At 40.3% G+C, this 15,634-nt stretch overlaps 1 protein-coding gene across 2 annotated transcripts in view; it reads left to right on the top strand.

Moving 5' to 3' along the window:
* The first annotated feature begins 6 nt into the window (after window positions 1-6).
* Stxbp4 (syntaxin binding protein 4) overlaps window positions 7-15,634 on the top strand; it is a 158,232-nt gene continuing 142,604 nt past the window's right edge. The window contains exons 1-2 of one of the 2 annotated variants that reach the window (XM_036196283.1): window positions 7-107; window positions 15,392-15,474. The gene's annotated coding sequence lies outside the window, so the exon portion shown is untranslated. The remainder of the gene's footprint in view (window positions 108-15,391; window positions 15,475-15,634) is intronic. The other variant, XM_036196284.1, reaches the window with a different exon arrangement.

The raw sequence follows: 15,634 nt of genomic DNA, 5'->3' as shown, positions 1-15,634 counted from the left end.
GAGACCTCCCGCGTCTCGCGGTAACCGGGTCTGAGCCCCGCCGCTGCCTTGACTACCAGATTCCTCAGGTAGCAGCGGGGCTACGGAGGCCGGGTGGCCCGAAGAGGGTAAGTTCGCGTTTTCTGCTAGGTGGCTGTGCCTTGCGCTTTGTTTCCCCCTACTACTTCTTGAATTTACTTCGTGGAGAGTGCATGTGGGCCCTCTGCCTGCAAGCTCCTCGCTGGGGATTGCACTGTAACAGTTACACCCACCTTCCCAAACTCCACCAAGCCTTTGTCTCGACCCAGCGGCCCCCAGCGGCAGCTCTCGCGCGGGGCTTCCTCTTGGGGTTCACTGGCCCGGTGGCTCACTACCTCTGGCCTGACCTCGGGCGATCTTCCCCCTTCCAGGAACAAACCGCAAACCGCATCCCTCTCCAACACTCTCGACGTCTGCATCTTCTCAGCCCGTGGGCAGACGTCTTCCACTGCGCTGACACCCCTTTGCTTTTTTACCCAGCAAAAAAAGTCAAGTCAGAGAGCCGCTCGCAAACTGGCGTTTGTTCAGAACAGAGGAACCAAGATAGGAGGGCCTTTAAAGGAGGGAGTGATGGAATAAGGATGTGTGCCTCCTGCAGGCAGAGACCTCCCGGGAAATATGTAATAGCTTCCTTCAGTTCTCTAATCGGACAAACACAGACCACTATTAAATAGCAGCTAAGAGCAGATTCGGAGGTTGAGCATTGATGATTTTACTGTGGTCTTGTCCTTACATCTGTTTAATTTTGTTATGACTTCTGCGTAACTTGCCTTATTTCGTGAGTGGAAATCACAGTAGTTCGTGAGGATAAGCATATAAAGTGATTTTCCCACTGTTTCAGGCATAGTAAGAATTTTGTAAAAGCTAGGTCTGATTTCTAATGGCTAGAGTGGGTCCAATTATCCCCACTTTGTGGAAACCTGAAGGCCTAAAGAACTGACAGTCAACATTGATTCCTTGCACTTTTTCTTTGGCTGGGGCATCATCCAAAACAAATCAGGCACAATCACTGTTGTTATTGATTGCACTGTCTACTGAAGGATTCAGAAAATAAACCTGTAAATAAGGGAATTTCAGATAACATCTGCTCTCAAAATAGCTGATGTCATGAAATAATTGAGAGTGACAACGAGGAGGGGATACTCAAGTTATGTCTCTCGGTAAGAGGTAAAATAAGGTCTTCCTAGAGGTGACATTTGAGCCTACTCCTAAACCGTGAAAAAGAGCTGCCCACAAAACAACAGTCTCAGGTCATACGAAAGTCCAGAGGCAGGAATGGGCTGGAGAGGATTAAATAACCCAAAAGAAAAACAAAACAAAACCCGTGTCAGTGTGAACCTTGCACAATGAGATGAGTTGGTGGTGGAAGGAAATGGGGTAACAGCAGGTACACAAAGACCTGATAAAGCCATTTAAACCATGTCTAAGGGAAGCTCAGTTGTTAGGAACACATGAGTGACTTGATCTGATGTTATTCACACTGAAGGGAGAGGAAGATGCTAGTCACCTGGTGAGAATGCACAGGGCAAGGGTGGAAGCAGAGATGAGGAGGCAGCTGTAGCAGTAGTCGAAGAGAAGATGGAGGCCTTGAGTAAGTGACTAGTGACCACCAAGTCATTGTCTAGTACAGCACTCCAGTACATTGTCCCTCAAGTGACAAAACTCTTACCTACAAATTCACTTCCATTTTGTCAGGGCAGTGTTTGATCAGCCTTTCCCTAGGTATGTACTTTGACTTTTACACCAGATGGTCAAATTTTTAGGATAAGAGCTGTCATGTTTTAAATTTCTACATCGTAGACTCAAATTCCATGCCAGGGGGTTAAGAGCTTATGCTGTTCTCACAGAGGACCTGGGTTCAGTTCCCAGCACTCACCTGGGGACTTGGAGCTTTTACTCCAGTCCCAGAGGCTCTGATACCCTTCTCTAACCTCTTTAGGCAACACACACACACACACACACACACACACACACACACACACATACACACAGTGCACCACACATGCATGCAGACAGTACACTTGTACGTTTTAAAGAGATCCTATACTGACATTAATGTCAGTCAACAGTATATTTCCTTCAAACTTTTCCCTCTCTCCAGGTATTTTTTCACCCAGGTTATTCAAAGCAATTGTATAAATATGTCATTAATAGAGTTGTAATCATGAATGCTTTTATTTATTAATTGAATGTGAATATCTGAGGTACAGCCATTTTGATTGCAGTAAAGTGATGTGGGCCTTTTTAGATTTCTCTGTTAATAAAATAAAATAGGCACCAATCCAATCCCCATATGATAATGTAAAAGGACAGTTCATGTTTATAAAAATGTTTCTGGATGATAATTAAAATATTTCTATTTCCAATTTTTACTTTGAAATAATTTTAAAAGTTACATAAATGTTGCAGAAATAATAAATTTCCTACTTGTCCTTCACCTAGTTTCCCTAATCTTAAAGGTCTTTGTACCATTTGAGAAGAGAGCAGACATGATATTCTGGAACTGTAAACTTAATACTTACACGAGTATTGATTACAAGGACACAGCACAGCCATCAAAATCAGGTATTTAGTATCAATCTAATATTACCATGCTATCACCTTGGGCCGCCATAACAAAACACTTCAGACTAGGTTACTCAATGAACAGATTATGTTTCTGGAGGCTGGAAACCAAGATCAAGGTCCTGGCTAATCCATTTTCTCATGAGAGTACTTCCCAAATTGTAGCAGCCTTGTGTACTAGCATGCCTGGGAGAAGTCGGCAACCTTTGTGATGCCTTTCTTATGGGCATACTAACTGCATCTGATCCATCGTTTGTTCTCCATTATGATCTCATTTAACCTTAATAACTCTAATCTCAATAGAGCTGCAATGGGGCTCTATTTGAAGAACATGGACCTTCAGAACTTCACACCAAGGAATCCATGGGTTCTGCTTAAGTTAATACCACTTATGGTAGTTTAAGTATAATTGGCCCCCATGAGCTCTTAGGGAGTGGCACTATTAGGAGGTTGGGCCTTGTTGGAGTAGGTGTGGCCTTGTTGGAGGAAGTGTGTCGCTATGGAAGCAGGCTTTGAGGTCTCCTGTGTTCAAGTTAGGCCTAGTGTAGCTCATTTCCCGTTGCCTGTGTGATCGAGATGTAGCTCCTTCTCCAGCACCATGTCTATCTGCATGTCACTATGTCACGCCATGATGATAATGAATTAAACATCTGAAACTGTAAACCACCCAAAGAAATGTTTTCTTTATAAGACTTGCCATGGTCATAGTGTCTCTTCACAGCAACAGAAACCCTAAGATACCACTTGTCCCATTTATTTCCAACTTAGGTCTATAATCCAGTCCAAGATGGCCCCCTGTTTTTAGGTGTCTGGCCTCTTTAGTTTTCACCAATCTGAAGTAGTTCTTTAGCCTTTCCACACGACCTTGATATTTTTTTTTAATAGTGTCAGCTGGTTAATTGCTATAGTGTCCCTGGGTATGTGTTTTTCTGATTTTTGTGTGTGATGCTTTCTCGTGGTTTATGAGCCTCTGAGGGAAACATAAGTGAAGTGCTTGTCTCATTGAATTTCTTTAGGAGTCACGTAGTGTTAACTTGCTTCATGACTGTGAGGTTTTTATCTCTTTACTAAGATGTAAAGTCTCAGTTAGGGTTTCTATTGCTGCAACAAAACACCAAGTTGGGGAGGGAAGGGTGTATTTGCCTTACACTTCAGCACTTCTGTTCATCATTGAAGGAAGTCAGGACAGGAACTCAAACAGGGCAGGATCCTAGAGGCAGGTGCAGAGGCCATGGAAGGGAGCTGCTTACATAGTTTGCTTCCTCTGGTTTGCTCAGCCTGCTTTCATATAGCACCCAGGACCACCAGCCCAGGAATGGCACCACCCACAATGGGCTGGACTCTCCTCATTGATCACTAATTGAAAAATGCCTTACAGCTGGATCTCATGAAGGCATTTCCTCAACTGAGGCTCCTTCCTCTCTGATAACTACCTTGTGTCAAGTTGACACACAGAACCAGCCAGTACATGTATCTTCAAGGATTGGTTTGTTTTTATTTTTGTTTTGAGACCGTCTCCCAAAGAATCTCAGGCTGGCCTCAAACTGACAATCCTTCTGTATCAGCCTTCAGCACTCCAATTACAGACATATACCACCGTACCTGGTGGGGAACAACTGTTGGGATTATCTGCAAGGCAGAGTGTTACTCTTTGCATCTTTTTGATTCTGTGTAATATCAGTACAGACCAGTGAATTCCTATTCTAAGGGTAGATTTTCCTGTTGTCATGCTCCTCTTCCATTTTCCTGCCCTAACCTTGGCACCAGCCAAACTGCAGGGGTTTGGCTTCCTTTAGTGGAGAGTGATATTTAGAAATAAAACCTGGGATCCAGAAGTAGTCATTATTTCGAGACCTTCTCAACACAGAACCAGGCAATTTGGATGTATAGAGTTACCGATGTGTATATGTGCCCAACATGAGAGATAAGTCTACTGTTACTTTTAATACATATAACTTCCTGCTTGTTCCTCTAGTACATGAGCAAATCACCATAGCTGAAAACTTAGCCACAGACATGTGAGCTCACTTCTGTCTGCTGTGTCAACCCAAAGAATATGCTCCATTTGGGGCACCATCTGAAAGCTCAGCAGGACAAAAGCGAAGAGAGCAGAGCCAATAGAAACTTGACTATAGTTAGCACTGGGCAGTTTTGAAGACCCGGAGGAAGAAAGGAAGGCCACAAAGGAGAGGCTTGATTCTGGGAACACATTCCCTTCCCCCACCCTCTTTCACGCTCAGCCACAATTGAGGCCAATCTTCCCATTCTATAGCTGAAGAGCAAACAGACTGAAAGTATTGAAGTAACTTGTACAAGCAAAGTCGGAGGGATAGAATCAGAGTTGGAGCTCACACTTAAAATGTTTGTGACTCCTTGCTTCTTGGTGTTTTTCCCTGCTCGGTACAGAAAGCAGTTTTGCAATGGACAATGGTAGCAACAAAACAACAATTTCCTTTTCCATATCAGGAAAATTGTCTCCTGCCTTGATTAATGTGCTAAGTTGTCTATTTATAAGGTAGCACATTGTAAAATGATTTCTGAGCTAGAACAAACTGGAATTAAACAGAAGATTGAAGTCAGAAAACAGTGTGGAGGCCTGAGGTCAAGGATCTTATAATACGAGATTGATATATACAGCTAGAAGAATAATGCAGTATTAAGAAATGCTGAAATATATTTGTTTTTCTCTAAAACTTTGAATGAATGCTTACCCCTAGGCTATAATTTGGTGAGTCTGAGTGTGTTTGTGATGTTGCATAAATCACTGTGGTAACTAATGCTGGGTAGTGTTCCACCATGGATGGAATGTGAACTCCTCGGGGCTAGTCTAACCCTGTTCTCCAGCTAGAAGTATGATTACACATTTAAAATGTAAAGCTTGGACTGGCACTAAAGATTTGACACTTAATGTCAAATGTCATTTTTTTTTCAGCAGAAAATAATTCAACCTTGTAAAGTTAGTGATGGCCATGTCTAGTTTTACATTTATAAGGTAAAATAAATTATCATATAAACCTTTTGATATTTGCATATTATTGTCTAACCTAACCTGGTTGTTGTTTTTCTGAAAATTTAGAGATGATGAAGTTAGAGTTTTAAAGTTTGGTTGGCAGTTACATTTTATATGTAATCGAAAAAATTTTTAATTAAGTAGTTAACTTATTCTTTGGTTTTTTTGAGACAGAATTTCTCTGTGTAGCCCTGGCTGTCCTGGAACTTGCTGTGTAGACCAGCCTGGCCTCGAACTCAGAGATCCGCCTGCCCCTGCTATCCCCCAACCCTAGTGCTGGGGTTAAAGGTGTGCACCATAATGCATGGCCCATATTTTTCAGTATTTTTTTTTTTGGTTTTTTTTTTTTTGAGCCAGGGTTTCTCTGTTTGGTTTTGGTGCCTGTCCTAGATCTCACTCTGTAGACCAAGCTGGCCTGGAACGCACAGAGATCCGCCTTGCTCTACCTCCAGAGTACTGGGATTAAAGGCATGTGCCACCACTGTCCGGGATTTTTCAGTATTTTTAAAGCATAATATAATTGTAGCTTCAGCCTAAATATGGTAGCTATTGATCTGTATTTCCTAGCAGTTTGTTTGCTTAATAAAATTCCTAGATTCGTCCAGCAATTCGAGATAACTAGCAATTATTTTAATAGAAATAGCAGCTGTTTATTTTGGAGCTCTTTATTATAATAATTGGGTTCACAGTATGAAGGAATACATATTTATATAAGTAGTAAGAAAAATGAGTTGTAATTTAGTTGGAAGCAGGCTAGATAATCACTGTATCCCAATTAGCGCATAGCAATGCCATAAAGTTGCTTCAGAATCTCTTGGTGTCCTTCTTCCTTATTTCCTGACAGCTGCTTTTATGCTTTTTTGATGGACTGGTCCCCTTTTATGGGCCTTAATGAGCTTGTATAAGTAACAGATGTGATGAAAAGAAAGCATTCATTTATACACGCTCTTCATTCAAGTAACATTTATTATAGTAAAGCCACCTCCATGAATATGTCACTTGTCCATTCCTACAGGACACTGCTCTTAAAGTGTTCCTCTATTTTAGATGGTCCTTGGACTTGATTTGATTCTCTGTTTGTTTCTGTCTTGAATTTGTTAGTAGTTATTTGATGTGGAACTTTGTGTTTTCATTTTGTTTTAGGGCCTTGTTATAGCCAATCCTGATCAAATTAGACTTGAGTTCACACACACACACACACACACACACACACACACACACACATACATAGCACCCAGCATACACCTTTCATGTCTCAAATGGACTGATATTCTGTTTGAGCTAAAGAACAATCTACCTATTAGAATATAGAATGTTAAAGACAAAGGCATAAAGCCAAGGGGAAATGTATAATCAGAGAGTCCAACCTTAGCTAGTTAAAGACAGAATAAAGTCAAAAGGCAAATCTCAGTCTCTAGTGAACAGTCAAGCCATTCTTTGACCTAACATCGAGCTCCTTTCCTTTGTGCACAAGATTACAGAATGTAGACCCTGCCTCGCTCTGGACCCTCCCTCCTGTCCTGTCTCTGTTCACTATGCTCTAGCTGCACTTCGTGTTCTGTAGCTGCCCAAATGTGTGCTGCTCGTCATTTGTCTCATGTGTCTTCCCAGTCATGGCTCACTATTGGTCGGGTATTAGCTATTCTAAATTTGCCTTCCTTCCTTCCTTCCTTTCTTTTTCTTTCTTTCTAGCTGAGGATCGAACCCTGGGCCTTGTGCTTGCTAGGCAAGCGCTCTACCACTGAGCTAAATCCCCAACCTCCTAAATTTGCCTTTCTTTGCCCAGTCTCCTTTGACATTACCTTCCAGTATCTGAAACACAACACATTTTATTGTAGCTCTTTATTGTTTTCCTACACCACTGAGAGCAGAAACCTTGGCTTGTTCACCAAGGACCAGAATTTGGTTCATTACATACATGGGACTGAACTTAGTTATTGATGCAGTAACACACAAATGAAAGCAGACAGGAAGATGTTGGGTCGTTTCAGGAAACTGCTGTGAAGAGCTCATGTTTCACAAAGCCCCAAAGTCTTCTTTTTTTTTTTTTTTTGAAGCATTTTCCAGTATCTTCCACAAGATTAGGCTGTGTGCTATTGGCAGATTCTTATTTGCCCACCCCCAGGAAAAATGAGCAGCATTCCTAAGCTGCTTGAATTCTTGAAAACTGCACTAGCAGAGCAAACGTTGCCTCTGGATACCGAGTAGAGGTAGTGAAATAGCGCTTTCATTCACCTTTCTTTCTTGGCCATAGGAAAATTCCACATTACCTAAAGAGGATCAGTTAAGTAAGGTTAAGTAATGTGAAGGGAGGCATTCCTAATCCCCCATCTTTTTTTTTTTTTTTTTTTTTAAAGAGAAATACTTAAGAGAGGAGACAAAGTAAGGAACCAAGAGGGCAAAAATGAACACTCAAGAGGGAGAGTAGTTTTCTTGCACAAAAGCCACCATGCCAGTGTTCTTAAATAACTTGTGATTTATATACATAGTTGATGGTGAGTCACTGCTGTAGTGTGCTATACAACAGGTTGCCTCCGTTTCTAAAGCTGCACATTTTGTTTTCTTCAAGGATGATCTGAGCCTGTAGGTCTTACTTCACAACAAGGGATATTTGTTTTCTAATATGAGATTTAGTGTTGGGCATTTCTAAATGTCTGTCAAATCACGTGTGTCACAGAGGTTTATTTATTGTTTTGTTTTGTTTTATTTTTGCTACGCTATGCCCTGGCTCTCTTCTGAAATGACTCCAGAGTGAGGTGGTTACACTGGTATGCTTTTCCCACTCTGGTCCCTCACAGATGACCTGATTACAGGCTGACCCATGCCAGACTCATCTTAAGAGGCGTGTGTGTATCAGACACAAAATCCACACACACCCCGAAAAGCACAGCAGTACTTTCTTATGACTATTAGGACATGCATGTGCTTGCTGTTCCACATATGGAGAAACTGGGGCCGAGCTCATGGCTTCTCAAATGTCTTGACTAGTTGGCAGCAGAGGTGGAGCTCGGGCTTCCTGGCCAGCACTCTTTCTACTGCCTTGCAATTCTGTACTGTTCTAGTTAGGGTTACTATTTCTGTGAGGAAACACTGTGATCAAAAGCAAGTCGAGGAAGAAAAGGTTTATTGGGCTTACACTTCCACATCACTATTCATCATCGGAGGAAGTCAGGACAGGACTCAAACAGGACAGGAACTGATGCAGAGGCCATGGAGGAGTGCTGCTTACTGGCTTGTTCCTTGTAGCTTGCTCAGCCTTCTTTCTTATAGAACCCAGGACCACCAGCCCAGGGATGGTACCACCCACAAAGTCTGGGCTGTCCTCCATCAATCACTGATTAAGAAAATGCCTTACACGCTTGCTTGCATCTCAGTGTTATGGAGGCATTTTCTCAATTGAAATTCCCTCCTCTGGTAACTAACTTGTATCAAGTTGACATAAAAATATCTGCACATATGCCGGGAAGTGCCAGCTAGATAAACTATCCATGGTGGCATTCATGAGCAGATATTCTATATGTTTGCTAACTCACCTCTTGCCAACGATAAAGTACTGTAATATCTGTCTTTAGAAGATCTCTTGTGGCTCCACACCCATGCTCTATGGGCAACATCAGTTGGATCCATTGGGTTATTTTTTAGAACAGAGAACAGGAAAGTTAGAAGACATGAGGTTGGAAAGTGATTGTGGGAGGAATTAGAGAAAGAAATGGGTTGACTATGATCAAAATCCATTATATACATGTATGATATATACTTTCAAAGAATACAAATATTATATTTTTAAAAAGATATCTTGCCTTTAATAAAAACCCTGGGTTTGAGTTTGCTACCACTATGGGTCCCCAAAAGCCCATCCTTAAAATGTTTTGTTTTCCCTCTCATTTTTCTTTCTAACCTCTTTTTTTTTCCTTTTTCTCTTTTGGAGGCTTTTGTTACTTTGTTGAGACAGGGTTCCCCTGGCTTGAGACTCGTGAGCTGCCCTTTTCCCCAACCTCTCCATGCTGGTGTCACAGGGATGCAGCAGAGTGTCCACTAACACCCTTCTATTGTGCATAATCACTTACTAATGTGTAAAAATTTTATTTCAAAGGGGATTTTATACACTTTTCTTTAGATATGTATGACTAGTTAGTGACATCTTTTTTGAGCAAATCATGTTGTGTCCTATATTTCATAACTGCTCTACCTGGAAGCTAGCTACTTTGTATAGCATGTGAATCCCCTACCGCCAGTAAAAAAATTTCTTCCCTATATCCTTGGGAAGAGGAGCAGTACCCTCCTTTAGGACGAGCCTCATTGAGCACCTTTGCACTCCCTCCTCTAACTAAACAACACTAACAGTCCCCTCGGTGTTGATTGGACTAGTCATATGCACTTTCAGAGACCTATTATATGGCCAGAAGCCTCTGAAAAGAAGCTCTCTTAGGAGCTTATGAATTAGTATTATTATCGTCATTATTGGATTTTGGAGTCTTGCTATTAAACCAACTAATCTCTCCTTGACTGGTATCACACTTTGTCCTTCCTTTTCTTTCTAGTGATCTTTGTACCGAGGACAAATGGTTAGAAAGACATTGGGGTTTCTTGACCTCACAGTTTGTAAAGTGCTTTGAAGTGAATACAGAAGCACGCTGTCAAGGAAGGGTGGGAAATAGGCTCTGCTTACAAAGCTCTTAGGAGTATTCATGATGTATTATCTTAATATTTGCGATGACAGCAAAAAAAAAAAATAATGGTTTATAATAAGGAGAGCATATGCCTGTGTGTGCTGAGGTGTTACAATGCACTTGTATATAAATCAATATATTGCAGATGTGTGGTTTACAGCAAAAAGGTGTGTGTGTGTGTGTGTGTATGTGTGTGTGTGTATGTGTGTGTACACACATGCTGCTGTCCATTGACTTGCTAGTAACGTTTTTTATGTAAGACATCTAATTGTTTACAGAGCTTGGAATAGGAGAGAAATTATTTTCTAGATGATACTACAGTTAAATCTTTTTGTCATTTACAAATAGCTGGTGCGTGAGTGCCAGTGTGTGTGTTCATATGTGTATACACATGTGAATGAGCATACGTAAGTGTGTTCGTGACTATACTGGGGGTGCTAAAAGTTGCCATCAGGTGTATTCTATCATTCTCCACCTTAGTTTTGAGACCAGATCTCTTAATAAAACTGGAATTCACAGATTTGCTATACTCACTGGCCAGTGAGCCTCAATGACCCTCCCTTCTCAAGTTCCCCAGCACTGAGGTTACAGTGGCACTCAGCTTTTATGTGGGTGCAGGGAATGGAACTCGGGTCCTCATGCTTGACCCACCAATTAGATTTTTAAGGTGTCTTAGGTTAAGAAGAGAAAGCAAGTATTGAAAAATAACAAGATTGTTATAACTTTAGAATCCTATAGGAAGTCACAAAAGAAGATATAAACAAAAGATATACCAAGTTCTTTGACTCAAAATAACATTATGAAAATAGGTACTAATATTTTCTCAAAGTCTGGAATGATTTTCATACCTTCTCAATTTATAAGTCTATTATGATTTTCTAACAAATACCATTGCTTTTTTTTAATTAAGGAAAATTTGTATGTACATATAAAAACCCAAAACAGCTAAGAAAAGTTGCCAAATAAAACAACAAGAGAGAATTGGTTTTTACCAGATATAGGAACATGTTATAAAGCCTATTAATTACAATAAATTAATTTTAGTGCATGAATAAATAAGCTCATCAAAGAAATCAAATGAAAACGACAAGAACTGATCCAAATGCAAGAATCAGTCTGTGAATGAAGGTTGCATCTCAAAGCAGAGGTGGCAAACCGTTTGGAGGTGTGATCAGTCATATGAATGGTCTTCCAGGGAGAGAGTCAGGCTTGGGTCTGTCCTTTCCAGTCATCCTAAGATGGTTAGCAAGGATTTGTCAATGAAGCCATAAAAGTCCCAAAAGAAAATACATGGAACTGACTTATTTACTTTGGAGTGGGAAAGGATATCCAGTTCAAACTTAAATACAGAAACCATCAAAGGTCAGTGAATATAGACACATGTGTTTACATAAAAACACCCATAACCAAAAGCAAAGAGAGAAAAATGCATTTGCAATTTTAGACCCAGTTGCTGATGGAGGGATATTGAACAGAAAAAATAATAATAAATAGAAAATGGTAAACTAAGGAGTTTTAACTAAAATGGTTCCAAAAGAAAGAAAAAAAAAGAAAAGTCTCTAGCTTCCTTAAGACACAATTTTCATTAAGAAGTCTTCAAAAAGCTTTTGAAATTAATCGTGTTGGTGACATTTAGAATAAATGACACTATTTGGGGGGAGTAGTTGAAATTTGTATCAATTTCATTATGACATGCATGGTAATTCATCCTGTTAATATTTACTATCATTTCTAATATATTTTATGCCTACTTATTTTACTTTTTTGTGCTTTTGATACAGTAAAATCTCAATTTAGAAATAATTGAGACTGTAAATTACCAAATGTTAATCAAAGATTGTATGCATGATGGGCAGATTTTTTTTATCTGACAAGATTTCTGATTATTATAGTGTAATTAAGTTGTAAGAGAAGAGATTGATATATCAAAGCAAAGCCTAGTTGTTGTTGTTTTTTAAATAAATTAATCTTATAAAACAAAATGCTATTCTGCAGTGTTCCAGTTTCTGGTTTTGCTGACCTTTTGGTTTTGCTAATCTTTTTTCTCTTCTGACTCAGCAAGCTAGATAAACAATATGTTTTCATTGAGTGCTTATATTTTTAGTAAAAGAAAAAAAATGTTTTACTTCCGTGTCATTCTGTCAAGGTGGTGGGGACATATGTGTCATACTTGTATGTGTGCCTATATGTATAACATTCTGGAACCTCTGTTGATGAAAAGACTTGCAAGCTTCTCTAAATAATGGGGAACAGGCTCGAACGATGGATGGCTCAGTTGGTAAGCCCCAGTCCCCACATAAAAAGTCGGGTGTGATGACATCCTTTGGACATCCCCATGCGGAGGAGATAGAGAGCCAGATCTCTATCAGATCAGTGATTCCCAGGTTCAGTAGGAGACCCTGCATCAAAATGGAAGATGGAGAAGGATTAAGGAGGACACCTGGTGTAAACCTCTTCACAGGCACTTAGTGCACACTCACATGTGCACATACCACACAAACGCACTTATACTACACATGCATAAGTAAATAAGGAAAAAGGTAGTAAGCAAGCATGTGAGGAGGAGCGTACATAAAAAAATAAATTAAAAAAAACAACAACCTTGGATTTGGTTGGGGGGATAGCTTATTCAGTAAAATGCCTACCATGCAAGCAGGAAGGCCTGAGATTGGATCCCAGGAATGCTGTCCATTCTTATTATCACAGCCCTAAATCTCCCTGGCCAGCTAGCCTAGCTGAACTGGTCAGTTTCAGATTCACCAGAACATGCTGTTGAAGAGAAAAGGAGGAGAAGGAGGAGGAGGAGCAGGAGGAGGAGGAGGAGGAGAAAAAGAAGAAGGAGAAGAAGGAAAAAAGAGAAAAATAAAGGGAGAAAGCTAACATTGATTTCCAATTAGAGGCACCATATACCCATGTGCACCCACATTCACAAAGCTGCATTAACAAATAACATATACACACACTACTGTTTGGATGGATAAGATTAAACTCATGCCATTATGCAAGTTTCCATACTGGTATCTTCATGTCAAGAGGCAATATGTTACCACTGTTAACATGCATCCAGTTTGGGCTGGGTTTAGAATGACCCTTTTCATGTAAGTTTATTTTATAGCATGCTAGAGTAGAAAAGGCCTGGGTTTTAATGCTAGGAAAAATAATTTAAGTTACACTTTGCATCTGGCTTGTGGTAATAGATAAGTCATATAGTTTCTCTGTAACTTTTGTGTACAAAATAGATTAATATTATTTGCCTTGTGAGGCTCCTGGAAGAGAAAACTGGCCATGGCCCCCAGGCTCTACTGCTGTTAGGTGATGACTCCGGATTCTGGGATAGGCATACTTCCTCAGCCCCCTCGTGTCCACCACTGTCAGCACACACACACACCTTCTGACATCTGTTTCTCTGAGGCTAGTTTCTGCTTCTTGTTCATCTGTGACCGAGTAATGTACTGATCAGCATGTTTAGGTGAATGAAATCATTTGGGACACTTAAATTTTAACATCTTGAAATAGAATTTCTTTTAAAATGCCAATTTTGGCATTACATGAAATCCAGTATAGATTTGGATGTGTTCCAGGGAGATTTGAGGCCCTATGGCCTGTGAGGACAAACCACCACTAGATGGGGATCTTTGTCACTTTAGTAACAAGTAGAAAGACATTGGTATTTTCTTTTCCTTCCTTCCTTCCTTCCTTCCTTCCTTCCTTCCTTCCATCCTTTTTTCCTTCCTTCTTTCCTTCCTTCCTTCCTTCCTTCCTTCCTTCCTTCCTTCCTTCCTTCTTCATATTGCCCTTTGGGCTAGGTGTCACTATTTCTACATTAGTATGAGATGATGCCAAAAGACTAGTTGACTTCTGGCAATATTGTAATTTGCACTTGATTCTTCAACTTACATCTATTACATTTTCTATGATATAAAATAAAATAAATGAATCTGAAATAGTTCATATAATCTTTGACACATGGTGTCTAGAACAGTCGCTATTCATATTTTATATCTGAACATCCTTTCTTGAGGGCTGCGACTGTCCTGTGCAGCATTATTAAAGTAATAGAAAAGTCTGTGCAAACACTCTTAGAATTGAACTCTATGGCTGCAGTAGCTCCAGATTCTGTGTCAGTATTAATCAGGGCTCTTCTTCAAGTCATCATCCCCCGTTTCTTTAGGGGTAGCACTGAGTGACTTTCTTGCCACTGGAGTTGTACTGATGACAGTGCAGTGTCTTGGTAGTGTCACTTCTCTGGCCACTCATAATCTGAGTGCCTCTAGTGCCCCACTTGCTCCTGTAGGTGCTGGGACATCCAGCTATGCTGTGAACGCCCAGGGAGTATAACTCTGCCAAGCTTCCTAAAGATTGATTGTTGGTTCTTTGTCCAAGGCCCTTTCAGTTTGTATAGAGAAGAGGTTTTTATTTCTCCTGTGTACAGTGGTTGGGGGAAAGGTAGGATAAAGCCCCTCCCTGGTTTTAGTTCTCTGACTCTGTAATTGATTTACAGCAAACATAAGATAAAGCGAACAGTTTGGTAAGTTTCTACTATATGTGTGTACACTGTTGGAAACATCACTGCTATCATGGGGCCTGTTTTATCAATGAAGCAGAGACTTAGTGAAGCCTGGAAACATCACTGGGATTCGTCCATGGGTAGTGAATGCCAAGATCTCTTCTGTAGGCTCCAAAGCCCAAGTTCTAGCTGAGGAAGCAAGCACTATGTATCGGTGTGGAAAAGCACAATGCCTCTGAATCTCCTCACTCAGTACTTTAGTTAAGAGGATTGTACAGAATGGTTCAGACGTGGTTTTCAACCCTCAAGTATTGGCTGTATTCAATCAATTATGCCATATCACAGATTAAAAAAATTTTTAAAGCAAAACCTGCCTTCTAGTTAAATTGACACTTTGACCTTAGAATGGATCTCTCCCTCCCAGGAGTACACTTGTGCTAGAGCTAAAGAATTACATGTAGTATGCATTCATGGTGTTGAAGGGAAGTTCCTTGGCTTCATTCATATTTCTCACTCACAGGTAGCAACTCTGCTTAAATGTAGTTTGTTTTAATTAAGCAACTCTGTATTATTCTCTGCAGAGTTATATAAGACATTAAAACCATGTCTTTCCTTTCATAGGAAAGTGTTTAAGAAGCACATGAAATGGAGTAATATGAGCTGGAGTCATATAGAATCTGCAAGAAGACCCTTGGGGGGAATTGGTGAGATAGGAATCTCTGTTTTCTTCAAGTATATTGTATGATTATTTTCCTGACTGTGAGCTACATAGCCTTGTGCTCATGGGAGACACTTTCCAGTCTTTTGCATTTTTAAATTTGTCACTTATAGAAGTTGTAATCACTGCTGAAAAACATCACTGTA

This window comes from Onychomys torridus, chromosome 8 (genome assembly GCF_903995425.1).
Source record: "Onychomys torridus chromosome 8, mOncTor1.1, whole genome shotgun sequence".
Classification (NCBI taxonomy): domain Eukaryota; kingdom Metazoa; phylum Chordata; class Mammalia; order Rodentia; family Cricetidae; genus Onychomys; species Onychomys torridus.
Note: the sequence above shows the minus strand (reverse complement) of the source record. Positions and strands in the feature narration are given on the sequence as shown.